The 17679-nt window shown below is 36.6% G+C and overlaps 1 protein-coding gene across 9 annotated transcripts in view; it reads left to right on the top strand.

Annotated features, from left to right (window-relative positions):
• Window positions 1–17679, top strand: part of MEIS2 (Meis homeobox 2) — a 234088-nt gene that overhangs the window by 152196 nt on the left and 64213 nt on the right. The gene's annotated exons all lie outside the window — the stretch shown is intronic.

Raw genomic sequence — 17679 nt, 5'->3', positions numbered from 1 at the left:
GGGGTCAAATTACAGTCAATGCAGAGACATGGAGATTTTCTTCCATATTAGCAAAGAATGGGGTAACACCCACATTCTGGTGTTCTTGGCAAAAATGCGAAGGACACTTTGTAATTCATCCCCCAACTGTGTGTGCCTTCGCTGAAGATTCTTTCTTTACCCCCTCTCACCTTTTTCACCAAGATGCCTCTAAAAAAAAAAAATCTTTTAAGACTCACTAATAGACAAGATGCTGAATAATCACACATTACAGAAAACATTTGTATTTAGAAACACTGGTGATATTCATGAGCACTGAAAATGTGTTAAGATCTCATAGGAATCAGCTATGTTAGGCTGACAGGATTGATGTAGAAAACTCCAACGATATGGCAGAGCAGTAGAAATGATGGATGATTCTGATTTATGACTATATTTACCCAGTATGAATAAATAAATTGCTACTATTTATTATGTGCTTAATTACTATGTGCCAGACACCATGTTGGAACTTAAATCTTTTAATGTGACCCACAAGGCTCAGGATAGTCTGGCACCGGCTGCTTCTCCATCCCCCATCCTTCTACTCAGCCCCTCTCACTCTGCAGTAGGACTCTGGGCTCTTTGCCATCCCTGCCTCCTAGCTGGCACTCAAGTCTCTGCTCAAATGCCACCTTTTCAAAATGCTCTCCCTGGCCACCCTATATAAAAGAGCAGCATCCCCAGTCACATTCTGTCTCAAATAGTGCCTTGTTTTTCTTCATAAATCTTATCACCATCAGACACATTATGCATTTTTCTTTATTGCCTACATCCTTTATCTGAAAGTAAGTTCCAGGGGCCCCCTTGTTGGGGCACAGTGGGCTAAGCTGCCACTTGCACCACTGGCATCCCGAGTCGGAGTGCCGATTTGAGTCCTGGCTGTTCCACTTCTGATCTAGCTTCTTGCTTAGGTGCCATAGTGGTTGATGGCCATAGTGCTTTGGCCCCTGATACAGGAGGCTGGGGTAGAGTTCCTGTCATTTGGCTTTGGTCTGACCTAAACCTGGCTGTTGCAGCCATTTGGCAAGTGAACCAAGAGATGGAAGATAGATTCTCTATCACTCTCTCTCCCTCTTTCTCTCTGCTTTTCAAATAAATGATAAATACATCTTTAAAAAAGAAGACTTTAAGTTCCATCACATCTTGGATTTGTGTCTTTTATAATAGAGCCTGGCACTCAGTAACTATTTGTTGAATTGATCAATGACTTATTTAAACCTCGTAAGACTCCTATGAGGTAGCCCTTCATAGTTTCACAGTTGTAATCCACAGAACCAAGAATAAAAGCCAAGGCTGTCTGAATCCAGAGCTTGTATTTCTCTTTAATTTAATTAACCTTTAATTTGATTAACTTTGTTAACTGGTTTATTTGAGAGACAGAGAGTGAGAGTGAGAGTGAGAGAGAGAGAGTGTGTGTGTGTGTGTGTGTGTTTAAACAAGCACTCCCATCACTGAATCATTCCTTGAATGCCCTCAATGGTTGAGGCTAGGCCAGGTCAAAATGAGATCCAGGAATCCAATCCAGTTGCCCGTATGGGTGGCAGATACTGAAGCCACTTGGGCCATCACATGATCACTGTCTTCCATGGTACACATTAGCAGGAAGCTAGAATCAGAGCAGAGCCAAGATTTGAGCCCAGACACCCTGATATGGAACACAGGCATCCCAAGTGACATCTTAATTGCCAGGCCAAAGCCTACCCCCAGAGCCTCTACTTTTAGGTACAGTGTTCTTTTGATAATGCTATTCTAAGATAATGGTAACTGAAATTTGAGGTTAAAACTATTCCTTAAGAATCCAGGACAGACATTGGGGCAAGCCACTGCTGGAGATGCCTGCATCCCATTTTGGAGTGCCGGTTCGCATCCTGGCTCCTCTGTTTCTGATCCAGCTTCCTCCTCATGTTCCTGGGAGGTTGCAGATGATAGCCCAAGTGTTTGAATCCTGCTACCCATGGGGAGACCTTATTGGAATTCCTGGATCTTGGCCTCAGCCTGGTCCAGCCCAACTGTTGTAGGAACGAAGTAGCTTTTGGAAGGTCTCTGTGTCTCTCCCTCTCTTTCTGTCATTCGGCCTTTCAAATAAAGAAATAAGTAAATATTTTTAAAAATCCAAACCTTAGATATATATGCTTGAGCCACTTCTCTAACATCAATATGCATTTATTGAAAACATAAATATTTCTATATGTTTGAGAAAATGAACTGATTTTTCCTCTCCTCCCTACCCCCCTTCAAAAAGGTGTCATACTGAGCTAATAGATGGTGATCTTAAGCAAATTTCTTCACATGGACCAAATGTTTTCTCCTGTGGAGTGGGCTGCTTCCCAAAGAATTAGTCTTCCTCAAAATGAATTATTAACCCCAGCATCCTGGCCAGATTCCCATTTGGATGGCCTAGGAACAGTTCAAAACTTGGAATCTATTGAAATTAGCCTGGCTTGATCACATTCTCTATATTAATTGTGATATAATAGAGTTTCTCCAGAGATTCGAGCATATATTATTCTAATGTGAACAAGCTCACTATGTCTTTTAATTCTTTTTAGTTCCTTCTTCTTCCCATGAGATATGGCCTGAATTTCTTTGCAAATTTTTGGTTTTGATTATTCTTTTCCCCACATGAATAATTGTAAACTTCTCTTTACCCAGACTTGCCAAACCTTTTTCTCACTTGAATGACTGGTTTGTCTCCCTGGTCATTATCACAGAGTGTTGCAGACATTAGCAACAAAAGCTTCCAGATCCCCAGCTCTCTTGCATAAATGTAGTCTGGGTTAGGAACAAGGTTTTGCTCAATGAAGTTTTTTTAAGGGTTCTTCTCAAGTTCCTTAAAGAAGCTGATATTCTTGTGAGGCACATATACATTTTAATGTGAAAATTAACTGACCTAATGGTCATTAATTTTAGTCATCCTAAAATTATATCTATTAATTTCTTCAGGCAAGTTTGTTAAGTGTTACAACCCATCTGTCTGGGCTATGAACAGATATTATAATATCACATTCTAGAGAGAGACGTGAATTTTGTTAAACTACCAAATCATTTTCCTTATATAAACTGAAACAGATACCTTAGAAACCTGTAGTTTTGCATAGTTTTCATGGCAACTGTTGTCCTCATGTAATTCATCAGATCTTGCCAACATCACATAATTAGTTTGTTCTGTAAGTTGGCCATGGGTACCTTGAGTGGCGTAATCAAATCTTCAATGTCAGGGATTATGCTCTAATGGATAATGCCAGATAATGTTTTCATATCCTAAACTTACTTTCTAATCTATGGGAAGAATCAAAATGAATATTTCTTAAAAGGCAAAAAGTTATTCCTAAGAAATGGTTGGCCTTATAGATTTTTTAGCATACAGAAAAAAATTTGTGAACTCAAAGCTTAAGTTTTTGCATGTAATTCTGCCTGGATCACAAACAAGTGATAAGTTACAATACTTCCTGTGTTCAGTTCTTTACCTTTATCAAGTGAGATGAGACAATGGATAGGAGCCATGTGCACTTAGAACTTCAGCAGCTAATATTAGAAAAATGCTTTGAAAATGACAGATGGAAAGAGTTATAAATGCAATTACTAATGGATTTATGTGTGTTCTCTTGCTCCTTCCAACTTATTTCTACTAGTGTTTTCCAAAAAATTTCCCAGAGCTCCACCTGAAGTGTGACCTGATGACACCATTGCACATGTGTTTCCTGAATTAGTTGAGTGTTTCCAAAATGTATCTACACTTTATATTTGAATGTTTATCCACTAGGGTATTAAATCATGGAAAGCATTCTGCCTTAGAGTGACAATCATACACTGCTACCTAGACCACTGTGATAAGATCCGGGGGGTTTTTCTACATGTTTGCCCCCTATATCTTAGTCAATAAGGATCTAGAAATTTACATAACATCTCATGGAAAAATAATAATTCAGATTTTCAGTAATGTAGATAAATTGATAGTCTATGATATGTAAAAATTTCCATACCCCTTGTCTTTAGCCTCCTCCCAATCAGTTGCTTCTAACTACTGATATGAGAATGTAATGCCTAATGACTGATGTTTCTCCTGCTTCCTTTCTGTACTTGAAGTGAAATACCTGCTCTGGTCTCAGGTCAAGCACTGAAAATGATCCTTTTACCTACCAAATATTTATTGAGCTTGTACTCTCTCCTAGAAGCTGGGCATACAGAAGTGAATAAAACAGGGAACTGAAGATCCAGGGCTTATTAATAAGCCCAGCAGAATGTTTCTTTTAGCATTTGTTGTAAACATCTGGATTTGTTCCTAATGAAATTAGAAAAGCATTAGTCTACAGTGTATATTAATCACTTGGAAAGAACATTTTTTATCTTATAAAAGGATTACTTTAGCAAATAGCAAACTCTCCTAATAATTCAATGTACAATATCTCAATTTGCTTTTACTTAAGTAAAGCACAGCCCAAGTTGAAGTTGACTTGCTGAGAGGTGTTACACTTACTGTAAATTGTATCCCAAATATCTGAGGGGGTAAAAAAAGCCTTATCTCTATAGAGAGTGTGGCTCTAGCTTCTACAACATCTTTAGCATTCCAATGAATTAAAATTAAATAGGAGAATGTGTTCAGGAACTTAAAGAAGAGAAAAGAGCATAACCAGTCAAATACCAAGTGAACAATCTCAGCCTCTGTTTCTGTTAACTAGCCCAGGACACAACACATGCATCAATGTTTGTAGAGTTGAATGAGCGTTATCACATTGAAATGCATATACTCATTCCTCTTAATAGTGTATTCTCAGGTCATTTCAAAATTGGCTGGGTAGATTGGAAAAACAGTGGAGACCTTATAAAATCGTAGTGTTTACATTTTTTATCCTTAATTTCCTGCTTGTGTTATATACTACATGAAAATTTTACCTGTCCAAACACTGGAACTGGCAAAGTCCTTTCTTTAGTTTCTGCCTGGTCCAACTTGATTCTGTATGGATACTAAGTGCCAATAGATACTATCCCAAGGAGGAGAGTTTGTCAATATAACATCCTCAGTATCCTGATCTAATCAGTCAAAATTTTATATGAGGAATGAAACTGATGAGCTGGATGGTGATTTTTTATCTGTACTTTTGACATCTTTGAGATTACTTTTGGCTCTCTTTATTTACCTTTTCCTATAAATTGCCCCCTCTTATCTCCTGTAACAAAATATCTTCATTTAGATAAAAGCATTATCAAAATTTCATGGTATATACATAAGGGTAATATCTTGGATGTGCTTACTGATATTCTGCTCAGAGTCTAAAGGCCATTTCTGGCTTATCTCTTGCCATGTGGCAATCCTTAATTGTTTTGCTAACTTCAAGAACTAAACCCACTCATCTTATGTTCCATGGGGGATATTTCCAATTACTCAAATAAGAGTATTTAAATCGTTTAAATATTAGATAGTCTGCATGATTCAGTTAATAACACAAGAATAGCCAAGATACCTTCAGAGTTTACTTCAAATTACCTAGTTTTGATGAAAAACTTATTCTCTTATAGTTAACTGATCTACCTTGGCACCTATGGGTCAAACTTAAGTTCATCTGCCACACATGCCAGGTATCAGAAATGCTAAAGGGGCTCCAACTATAATCAACGGCCATGGATAATATCAACTATTTAAGAGGCAGCAACAATCAGATCAAATACTCAGCTAAGCAGAGCAGATGCTACCCATCCTGCTTCATGCTAGTTGAATTTAACTATATTAAAGACTTGTCCTTTTAAAGGCTGTTTCTTGAGGAGTCAGCCATTTTCAGGACTTCCTAAATACTTTAGAAATATGTTCACACAAAAATAGAACTGTTTTGTTTCTAAGAATGTAAAGAGGCCAGCGCTGCGGCTCAATAGGCTAATCCTCTGCCTGCGGCGCCGGCACCCCGGGTTCTGGTCCCGGTCAGGGCGCCGGATTCTGTCCCGGTTGCTCCTCTTCCAGTCCAGCTCTCTGCTGTGGCCCGGGAGTGCAGTGGAGGATGGCCCAAGTCCTTGGGCCCTGCACCCGCATGGGAGACCAGGAGAAAGCACCTGGCTCCTGGTTTCGGATCAGTGCAGTGCTCCGGCCGCAACGCGCCAGCCGTAGCGGCCGCTTGGGGGGTGAACCAACGGAAAAAGGAAGACCTTTCTCTCTAACTCTGCCTGTTAAAATATATATATATATAAAGAAATACTATAATTTATAATATTCAAATTAGGAAGAATGAGAGGTGATGCTTGTTTTCCATAAAATCTTACCACTTAAGTTGATTTAAAAAAAAAAAAAAAGGTCAGTGGGAACATCACATTTTCAAATTTGGATTTGTCTCATTATTTCTCTTTCTTTTGTCCAGTTGATGAGCAGATGAAAATATAGTAGAGAAGTAATTAAAAGACTGATTTTTGCCAAGATCAGTTTGATTACCCAAGCTAAGAGGAGCCCTTTTTAAATGTTTTCTGATTTGCTGTCCAAATTAGAAAAATTGTCACATACTAATATTTATATAAGCTATAAACATGTATTATCATATAATTTTATTATTAAGAAATGTTTAATTTTTGTGTCCCTCTTTTAGTCCTTAAGTTTCTAATTTATTTGGATTTACACAAAATAGCATTCAATTGTGGTAGTAAACGTTTAAATATGAGGGGACTCCAAAATATTGTGGAAAATTGAAATGGAAGAGTAAGTTTATTTTTGGTACAAAAACTTTTGAAATCCATGCATTGTTTTCCATAATATATATTTTTAAGAACTTTCTGTAGAACTCACATGTATCAAGTTATTTGATATTTTATTATTTAATCACATTTATCTTGAATGAGTAAGTTTAGTCAGTAGATACCCAGATAGATATGTGTATATATATATATATATATATTTGGTTATGACATGGATTAGACAATTTACAATCCTACATATTTAATTATCAGAAGAAATATATTCATAGATATAATGAAGAGGCATTTTGAAAGTGTTCTCTTTATTGATCAGTTGATTTGGTCTACATAAACATTGGAAACTCACTAGATGATTTTTTTATCATTTCCTTAGAAATACTCTAAAGTTTTATGTGTTCCAGAGCTTTGGTAAAATAGTAACAGGCCCTATGTATGCACAAAGATAGATAAATGTTGTGGCAGCACCTTACTCTTTCTCCATCTTGATTTAGTCGACTTTCACTACACAAGCTCCCCTGAAAAAGGGAAGGAAAAACACATTGATAAGATAAAACTGGGGAATTCCAAAATAAATACTGCTCACTAACCTTTTTAGATGGCCCAGTTAAATGTTGTCTTCTTTTACTATCAGTTGGTTGCTCTATTTACTAGTACAGTGCATAACTAAAGTAAACGCTTAGGTGATATCTTTGTCTTACTTTGTTGTACTTTGTGGACAGGCTGGCAATGATTGTTAGTTATAACTCAGATAAATTTCAAAACGCCTTAAGAAAATGGGTATAATTAAGACATAAAAGAAGTCAACTATTTTGAGACCATCTTGTTAAGAGGATTCATCTGCATTTATAATTGTAGCCAACACTCACGTATATACAGAAAGATGTTCTGTAAATAGTAGCAAAAGAAAGCAGTTCCAAACCTTTAAACCAAGTTCCTAATATTAGTGTTTTATATCCCTTAGAAATTTTGTCTTTGTGAACTTATGAAAGAATCAGTTCTTTTTAAAGAGTTGTGTTTCACAATAGCTGTCCTGATTGAAACTTTCTCCATAATATGGTACAAGAACGTTAGTCACCATTAAGGTTCTCTTTTCAACTACTACTGTCCATCACACAAAGTCATTAGTTTACAGCTTCTTCCTCCTTGTTTTTATGACTTTTAAACTTATCATTAACCCCATTTTCTTATCCTGTACTCTGAGATGAGCAAAGAAGATAATATCCACAACATTTCCATTGCTTACTCTAGAGATAATAACCTTTGTGGAAAAAAATAAAGATAACCTTCAGCTTCTTTAAACAACCCCTTCCTCTTTAAATCTGTTAGCTTTCTCGAGGCAAACTAAACTTTCAGTGCATTTGTACAGCAAGTCAGACAAATTATTCACAGCATAGTCAATGACAGTAAATTGGACTGAACATACTGCAATTATTTATTCTAGTTTTTAATATCACTGAATAATTTCTTAATAATGACCCCACTTTTTTTTTACCCAAACTATTTTTTATGTAATTAAAGAAATGTTGCAATGGACTAATCAGTAATCCTCATTTCCTTCTAACTCAGACTCCTGTGGCACTGTGTCTGGACCTGTTAAGTAGGATTGTTGTCATAAGATTAGATACAAGCATCTTGGTTGTCTAGACATCATAAAACTGCACCACATGCTTCAGATCCTTGCTTTACAGTACCCCCTTAGCCTATTCAATAAGGAGAAATGAAATGTTAATGAAAAGTCTAGTGTACTTTTTTCTTTTATGCAGCTTCTCAGTGTTACCAGCTGCATTTGCTGATTCTTTTCCATTTTTCACATACAAAGTATTGCTCTTGTTTTAAACAGGAGCTGATTTTCACTACTCTGAGTTTGATGTGGGTGTAGCATTGTATTTTCTGTCTTTTTTTGTATCTGCCCACTTTAATTTCCCTTCTCATGTCCAATTTTCACCTCAAACAAATTCTTGTCCTTTAATTTCAGAATAATATTCTTGGGATGCAAAGAATTTTCTTGTTAGCATTTTCAAGCTTTAGTAGTTCAATACCTTTATTTGATATCACTTATATGCCAAGCAATACCCTAGATTCCAAGAGTAGAATTAGGATAGCCAGTCTCTGTTTTCAAGGAGAATATAGTTGCCTAGGGGAGGTAGAAAAATAATCAAGCATTTGTAATCTAGTGTGGAAAACAGGGCAAGTATAGGATGGCATAGGAACACATTTAATACGAGGTGTGATTAAATAACTAACAAGATAAAATCTGGACATAAGATGTTCTATAAGAAGTGTTCTCTAAGGCTATAGGAGTATTGTTTTTTTGTTGGGAAAATCAAGGCAATCTTAGGAGACCAACAAGGCTTGGTCCAGCCATTTTTTCTCAATCAGCTTCAGTTTCGTTAGGCATAAAATGAGAAGTTTGAACTATATGGCTTCTAATGTCCTGTTTCTAAAACTCTGAGTCTGTGAGTTTTTCTTTTGCAGTTCACTGAAAAATCTAAATAGCCTAAACCTGTTTTGAAATCTATTTCAACAAATGATCCATAAAATAAATAAGCACAAAATTCAATTTTTTGGAAAAGTGGTCTGGCTGTAGAACTGAGTGGCCCCATAAAATATTAATTTGGTCATAGTGTGGAAATGTGAAATGATTGTTAAATGAGTCAAGGCCTTATTTGTGGCTTTTGGCTCATTTAGTAAGATTACCCATTAGCCATGTAGGCAGCATAACATGCATGGCCAAGCAGCTCATGGGAGCATCCTAACAAATGTTAAATAAAAATTATCTTTCTCTAGCCTTAGGAATATATTTCTGTTATTTTCAAAATAAGACCATGCTCAGCTTTAAAGTCTCAGTCAATAGGAAAATAATTATATTCATCATGCTTAAAATTCTGAATCTCATCTGCAAATGTTTTCTAATATGTTTTGGTAATACACTTTTGGATGCATTTATGGAAGCTAAGAAGTAAATTGAGTGTTGGTGGTATCCGACCATCACTTAATTCTATTGCTCCTATCCATGTGAATTCCCTCTGTCCTGTTAGAATATGGATATTTTGCAGATGCAAAAAGTGTTTTTCCTTGGTCCTCACTTTTTTCCTTTTAGTCATTATCTTTGGTTTCTTCAAAAAAATCCCTTCTCCATTCTTCTATTTTATATCTATCTTGATAATAATAAATTTAATAACTGTTCTTAAAATCTCTGTATGATAATCCATCAGGCTCATTCAGTATTCCTTTTGCTTATCTGCAGAAGAATGTGCTTCTCTCTTTGCTCTTTTTAATGAGGGCTTTCACCGTGACTTTAAGTAGCAGCCAAATGTGTTATTCTCCTAAGAACCGACTATTATGAAAATCTCTCAGAGATTTTCTGATTTTTAAAGGATATGATTATTATAATTTAATCTATTTACTTCAATGTAAACCAAATGAAATGACTCATTCTGAAGTAGTCACGTTTTCTTTATCCCAAATATACATCTGGCATTAAAAAAAAAAAAAAAACCTATTGATTTGACTCTGAAGTCTGCATTTCCATGATACCAAACATCTGGATGAAAAGTGAAAAATTCAGTAGATGTTTTCAAATATCCAAATATTGTGTCAGTAAAACAGTTAAATGAATATTCCCATATTTATGAGTTTTTTGTGCTTCATATTTGTGGCCAGTGCTTTCTATCAGAAAATAGTATCAATTTCAGAAATTATGCATTCGCTGACAAGCACAGATTGAGCACCTATTCTGTAGGAAGCACTGTACTAAATAAGTGCTGTAGAAAGTTCAAGGTTAAATAAATCTTGAACTCTGCCTTCAAATGACTTGCATTCCAGTTAGGGATATAATGCAAGTGCACATATCTGCATAAAAGACAATGTGGAGCGAATAAATAGCAGAAGAGAAAAGGCAGTGTGGAAGTTTGGAGGGGAAGTAACTGCTTCCTGCTGGGGTGGGTTTCACATTGTTTGGACAGAGTGATGGATTAGTAGGAATGCCAGAATCATGGAAATGGAAGCAAATGTTGTGATCACACACTATTTAAAATACACTCTCCTTCTGCAGCTGGGTAAGGGAATTTTGCTGAAATCAAATAACCCTAAATTAGCCAGATGAGTGCAATAGTTTTTGTGTCATTTTACATTATCACAGCCATTAGTTGCTATAAGGTTTTTGAGTCTCAGTGTATTTCTCAGATATTTTGATTAGCAAATTTATATTCATCTCCCTTAAAAGTCTCATCTCAACACAAGAAATGTGCTGAAATTTAGTCTGCAGTCATTTTAAGAAACATCATCAAAAATTTAGATATAAAGTTTTCACAGTTCCATATACATTATATGCTTCAACTTCTATCTTCCAAGTTTTGTGATTTTTAAAAAAAAACTTATTGGGATCACCACTCTGATCAAGTTTTCCTAAAATTCCAAATTTTATAAGTCTGTGGGTGTAGACTAAAGTGGAGTCATTAATTTCTTTCCCTTCTTTCTCCTCCTCTTTCTAATCTTCTTCCTTCTTTACTTTTTTAACAATAAAAATCATGCTATACCTGAAGAAAAAAAAGGAATAAACATATATTCCAGATAATCTAGATTGGGCTATGGGCTTTAGAATAATTTACTGGCTTAAGTGATGGCAAGGCAAAAGGTGACTAGTTTTTGACAAAGCTGGTTGTAGACATGGTGTCAGGAATCTGTTTTCTGTCTACTGACTCTACTTTTATTTGAACAAATATCATTCTAGTTTTTCCACATTTGGTGGCAACAGTGGCCATCAGCTTGCCTGGGTGTACATCCTACTGACTTAGTAACCTCAATGAAAAGACAACTTTGACAATCCCAGGAGGGACTCACATTAACCTAATGTGGGTTCCATCTGCAATATAATCAGTATAACCAACAATACTGAGCCAATTAACCATCCCTGGTCATATCCCTAAAGTTAAACCAGGGATATGTTACCAAAAGAAAGGGGAAATTATACTACAATGAAAAATAATTGATGTTGGATTAGGAAAGGCATCCACTAAATATCAGAACAGAGTTTTCAGAACTCTTACCAATATCTGTTTATTTGACTGATGTGTGGTACTTGAGCTTTGGTTTCATTATTTACCTAAATTAGGTCCTAGGTCAAAGTCTGTCTGAAAACTTCTAGTGGTTGGGATGCCCATATTCCACCAGAGTGTCTAGATTTGATTCCTGGCTCTGATTCCTAATTCCAGCCTCCTGCCAATGCAGATCCTGAGAGGCAGTGTTATGGCTCAAGTTACTGAAGCAAAGAAGGTGATAACTCAAGTAACTAGGTTCTCGCCACCCATATGGGAGACTTGGATCGAGTTCCCAACCCCTGGCTCCTGCTCTGGCCATTGCAGGCATTTTGGGAATTGACAAGTGGATGAGTACTCCCTCTAACTCCAAACCTCACAAATAAAAGTAAAAAATAAAGCAAAAGTCTTTCAACTCTAACATTTTATAGTTTTGTTCTCAAGAGCTAAAGACAATGATAAGACATCCAGACAATACAGAGAATTAAATATAGCAACACAAAGAAATGTATCATATGTTATGTGGAAGTGCTTCAGGTGGAAACAGAAGTTATCTTGATGGGTAATAGCAAAGGGTTTTTGTTGCATCCTGACATAGTGGTTAGAAGCTCACACAACTTGAGGGGTGTAAGAGAGAGAGAGTTTTACAATTAATAATTGCAAATCTTATATTCTCTAAAGATGCTTTGTATCCTATGTATAGCTTTGTTAACCAATTCATGTAACCATCACAGTCTTTCTTTTTAAATATTTTTTATTCATTTATTTGAGAGGCAGAGATATAGGGAGAGAACATGGCTTGTTCCCTCCCCAAACACCTGCAATGGCCCTGTGCCAGGACAAGGGCTAAAGCTGGGAGCTGGGAATGTCATTCAGCTCTCCCATAAGACTGGCAGGAGCCCAGTCATTTTAGCCTTCCACACTGTCTCCCAGGCTCTGCATTAGCAGGAAGCTGGAGTCAGGAGCCACAGTGAGGCAGTGAACCCAGGTAATCCCAAAGGGGACACAAGTGTCTCACTGGCAAAAACACTAGAACAAACACATGCCCTAGGCAGTCTTTTAATATGATAAAAATTGCTATCAGAGCTTGAATGAGAACTTCTGTCTACTGGATTTTATGAGGAAGAAATATGAATTTTACAAAACTCAGGGTTTTGCTTTCAGGAAGTTATAGTTAGCAGAGATGTAAATAAGACATGACAATGAAAAGCTAAAAAGTTATAATTAACAGGCAAATTGCCATGGGGCTTTAGTAAAAAGGAGATTACCTCCCACTACGAGGGTGAGATGGGTTTTTAATATGTTTGTTGTTATTTTTTCTAAGTTTTTGAGAAGTATCTAATCTGTTCATAGAATAGGAATTCATGTTCACACAAGAAAAAAGTATAATTAATGACCACTGAATAAATTCAAAGAAGATGTACTTATTTATTCAAAAATTAAATCCTTGGCACCTGTGTTTGTACCTAAGTTTGGCAGAAATGGTCCTAGATCAGTAAATGATATCTATTAAATTCAGATTAATTGTCCACATTAGGGAAACTGGTTTCATATATGAGTGGCTTTGTCAAAATTAAGGTCACCTGGATTAATTCTATAAAATATGTCTTGGAAAGGGAGTAAAGAAAAGGAAGTGGTCACCATAATGATCAATTTTCAAGCATATGTTCAAACATCTCTCCAACAAGTTACTGGACCATTTGTGTAAATGGATATATTATGACATCCCAGAAGTAATTTGACAAATTGTGTGCTCTCCAGAATTGAAAGAATTCTTCTAAGTAAACTTTGCAGTCCAGCAAGTGAGATTCAGAGGGTCAAAGCTAATCTAAGAGGCAGGACTGATCCTGGAGATGTCTTACTTTAAAAAATACCCATGAAGGAGTTGGCATTATGGTGCCACAGGTTAAACCACTGCCTTTGATGCCCGTATCTCATATGGTTGCCAGTCTGAGTTCCTTGCGAATGCACCTAGGAAAGAAGTGGAAGATGGCCCAACTGCTTGAGCCCCTACATTCACATGGGAGACCAAGATGAAGCTCCTGGCTTCAACCTGGCCCAACCCCAGCCTAGTCATTTGAGGAAATGAACCAGTAGATGGAAGATCTTTCTCACTGTCTCTTAACTCTGCCTTTAAAATAAGTAAATAAATCTTTAAAAAATATATATGGATGAAAAAGTTACCACAATGTAGGAGAATATCTAATTGTACAAAACAGTTAAAGGACTATGGGTTTTTATGTGGAGGATGGGCATTGTGGCACCACTTGGGATGACTGCATCCCATATCAGAGTGCCTATGATAGAGGCCCCCCTCTGCTTCCTATCCAGCTTCCTACTAATGCACCTGGGAGGCAGCAAATGAACATTCAAAAACTTGGGTTCCTGCCACCAAAGTGAAAGTCCTGACGGAGTTTCTGGCTCCTGGCTTTGACCTGGTCCAGCCCTAGTTGTTGTAGGCATTTGGGGAGTGAACCAGCAAATAGAAGATTAATTTCTCTCTTACACACACACACTTACTCTGTCTCCCTCCCCCTGTATCCTTCTCTGCCACTCTTCCTTTCAAATAAATATTTTTAAAAGTATATAAACTAGCTATATAAATTAACTATAATTTTTAAATTAATATTGGATTTAAAAAATGGAAGCAGTATATACATAGCACATATAGGAGTATATGAACAAAGTTTCTACCTCTATGCCCTATACCACATGTTTCCACATTTATGCCCTATACATGAATTTTTACTGTTTGTTTTTCCAGATATTTTTCTTGTGTGACAAGCATAGATTTGTATCTGTTTAACAAAAAAAATATTGTTCTGCAACCTGATTTTTTCACTCAACAATGTGGGGGGGCCAACCTCTCCTGGGACCCTCATATTTTATGTAAGTATGATCCAATTGATGTGCGCTTAGGTTATTTCTAATTTTTCAGCCCTCCAACCACTACTATTTTTTAAAGTTTTATTTATTTATTTGAGAAGTAGAGTTACAGAGAAAGAGAGAGAGAGGGGGAGAGACAGAGAAAAAGCTCTTCCGTCCATTGGTTCACTCTCCAAATGGCTGCAATGGCTAGAGCTGGGCCAAGCCAAAGCCAGGTTCTTCTAGGTCTCTCATGTGGGTGCAGGGGCCCAAGGACTTGGGCCATCTTCTACTGCTTTCCCAGGCCATAGCAGGGAGCTGAATCAGAAGAGGAGCAGTTGTGACTTGAACTGGTGCCCATATGGGATGCCAGCACCCTAGGCAGTGGCTTTACCCACTATGCCATAACACCAACGCCAAACACTACTTTTTAAATTCACTATGCACTTCTAATTTGTGAGCTGATTCAAAATATAACAATATTTTAAAATATCAGCATAAACTCTTTCAGCATAGAATAAAAATCACGGTAAGTTGGTTCCAGTTGAACATCACTGGCGAAGGATTAGTCACAAATACTATTATTAAGTGGTCTCACCCACTGATGTATTCTAAAGATACTATAGATCTGTTTCCATGTGCTTTAACCAGGTAAACCCTAAAAGGGAAAAAAAAAAAAACAAAAACAAAAACGAAGAAGAAAAGCCTAAGTTCAATAGTATTTTGAGTAAATAATATATCTTACTTTCAAATAAGTCCTTAAAATTAAGAAAGGCAATTAAAAAGTATTTTATGTCTACATTGAGTCATGAGCCGTACATGTCTTATTAGCTTTTTGAACATTTGTCAGTTGATATTACCAGTAAGAGGATCTTTTATGATTTACTTCTTTTCAACAGTGGCTTTAGAATTACTTTGAGATGTGAAAAACTTTAACCTTTGCTGGTTCTTTGTTGGTGAAGGGAATCATCATCATCACTATTATGTTACGATGTATGCTCTTACGAGTAAGCTGAGCCACCTCTGGGCCACTGGACCTGGGTGGTTTGGCCTCCAACAGTGAACAGACTAAACTATAGGTTTAGTCCAAGAATATGGAAACTGACAACAAATTATTGCTTGTGGTCTACTTCCAGTTTTCAAGTGCAAACATACCAAAGTTTATTTTAAATTTGAGCCAGTCAGACATTTAGTAATATACATCAAAGAAGAAGTGAAGGCTTCCCATGTTTATTATTTCAATATGATGTCTGTTCTAATAAAGTAGAAGAATGCATATGATAGACTATGTAGTAGAAATTCTCCAGTTCCACAGTTTGGCCTTAAATATATACATATATTTGTAAATTAATCCAAAACACATTGTCATGGTTCCAATTCCTCTGAAAGCTGATTGTTTTCCATCTCTCTTTTAATTTTAGAAATACAGTGGCTGACTGCCAGAACACTTTCAGATAAACAGTCCACCCCATATATAAAAGGGGCATGGAATCACGAATGTTCAAAAACCACAGAACATTATCTAGATAAGTTAAAGCTATTATAGTCTTCTCTATTAATTAAAAAAAAAACCATCTGTGCAAGGTGAATTTTGGGAAAGTACCAATTTTTTTAATGATTATGGATAGAATTCGCAACTGTTTTCATAGTGAAAGTATAGCAGAGGAATTCCCAGGAAAAATGCATCTTTTTTATTTCTATGGTCATTTGACAAAATTTCTAATAAAACACTGGAAAGATTCTTATTAGTCATAATTTACAAAAATATTGAAGGAATTAGCTCTCCAATCACATCCTCTGTCCTTTCCTCAACTTTCTTGACATCCTAAACCTTTGTGTCTAATCTCTCCCTCTCCCTCTCCCTCCCCCTCCCTCTCCCTTTCTGCTCATCTGTTTCTTTTCTTCATACACACACACTATAATCCCCATTTTGTCAGAACTATCTTACACAAATGCATCACAACAGTGACAAAGACTAAACGTACAAAAAAGGTCAAAAACACTGCATAAAGAAAGAGCACACTGGAAGACATTACCAGTGTAGATCCAGGCATTCTTTTAATGCATCTTTATTTTCATTGTTGCTGTTTGCAGAACTCATTTCCATTGGGCGAATAACCTATAAACCTAGGCTCTCAAAATCTAAGAGGGGCAAAAAGCCAAAAGGTGCCACTCCCTTGAATTTGGCAGGAAAATATCATAACAAGAAGGATTTAAACTTTTTTTTAATATTTCCTCCCAACCCCGACCAGTGTTTTCAGTCAATTAAAATTTGTACCCTAGGCCTTTTGCTGTTTGAAGCCACCCTGGCGTCTGTGATGAGCAATCCTTCTTGTTTGTGCAGTCATTCATTATCTCCATTACCAAAAGGAGAATAGAGGACAATTACATTGTTTGGACGAATCAGAGTGTTAGGAGGAGTATTTGTCATGGTGGCAGAGTGCAGCACCTGACAGGCAACGATTGATGGCCAGGAATGAGTGAGAGTGGCCAAAGCAGCCTCATAGGATGCAAATTACTGACTGTGGATTCCAATTTATCCTGTTCATTTTTCTTGCCCGTGCTGAAGACCATTAGTGGTTTTTGAAGCAGTGAAGGGGTCATTACTAATGTGGGTAGGCTTGAAGCAGGAGGGGGAAGGAGGGGAAAAGCCTTCTGTAATTACACAGCTTTCAGGAACAGGCTGGAGGCCCTAGCCAAAAAAATGTCAACACCTCGCAATCAGAAAAATTTATTTTCATTTTATGCTTAACCCATATTAACTCAACATTATCATCTTTCTTTGTTAACATTTGCAGAATATTAAAAGCCTGGCTTCTATATTAATACAAATCTAGTTAACCCCTTTTGCTATGCAAGGGATTTTGTTTAACCTAATGGCATTTGGATTTGCTAATAAGTAATTGTGCACATTTTGGATAATGTACGCTATTATAGAAGATGAAATACCTGAAGAATAAAATCTTAGATGATTGAAAAACATTTACCCTCTCAAATACTGGAATGATTAGAATGCTCTGAATGGCATACTCTGTTGTTCCTAATTGTCACCTTTTAATAATGCTGATGGGAAATATTTATTACT

Source organism: Lepus europaeus, chromosome 11 (assembly GCF_033115175.1).
Source record: "Lepus europaeus isolate LE1 chromosome 11, mLepTim1.pri, whole genome shotgun sequence".
Taxonomy (NCBI): domain Eukaryota; kingdom Metazoa; phylum Chordata; class Mammalia; order Lagomorpha; family Leporidae; genus Lepus; species Lepus europaeus.
Note: the sequence above shows the minus strand (reverse complement) of the source record. Positions and strands in the feature narration are given on the sequence as shown.